Source organism: Pteropus alecto, unplaced genomic scaffold (genome assembly GCF_000325575.1).
Source record: "Pteropus alecto unplaced genomic scaffold, ASM32557v1 scaffold103, whole genome shotgun sequence".
In the NCBI taxonomy this organism is placed as follows: Eukaryota; Metazoa; Chordata; class Mammalia; order Chiroptera; family Pteropodidae; genus Pteropus; species Pteropus alecto.
This window is the reverse complement of record NW_006436288.1, coordinates 10,686,632-10,687,161: the sequence shown is the minus strand read 5'-3', so window position 1 is coordinate 10,687,161 and position 530 is coordinate 10,686,632.

The window sequence follows — 530 nt, the reverse complement described above, 5'->3', positions numbered from 1 at the left end:
TGGCTCCTGCAGTCTCCGAGAAAGCGTCTCGGCCCAGCCATCCTTCGCTTTCCTAGGCGTGGACTGTCGCACCCCAGGTCTAGCCTCTCCTGGGTAGCTATACTGCTCAACCTCCCTGGCTCCGGGCCCCCGCCGCCCCTCCAGCGCCTCCCCGTGTTCCATTCGCGCACGGGTCCAAGCGGCCACCGCCGCGGCTTCCCGGGTGGCCGGGCCTGCCCCGAGTGCCCCGCCCCGGCCCAGCTCCGCCCCCTGCCGCCGCTCCCTGATTGGCCTCCCGCCCCGGGCTCTTCTCCTCCCCTTCGCTCAATGGGCACCGCCACCTGGTCCAAAAATTCCCCCGGGGGCACCAAGGGGCTCTGCAGCCACTAGCTCCCTCTCGGTGGCGGTGACGGCTACGGCAGGGCGCAGAGAAGGGAGGGGGCGAGGAGGAGGTGGGAGGAGGAGGAGGAGCAAAGGTGTTGGAGAGAAAACTTCTGAAAGGAACAGGAAACCTGCCGCGGCGGCGGCGGCGGCGGCTCTTGGGGGGCCCG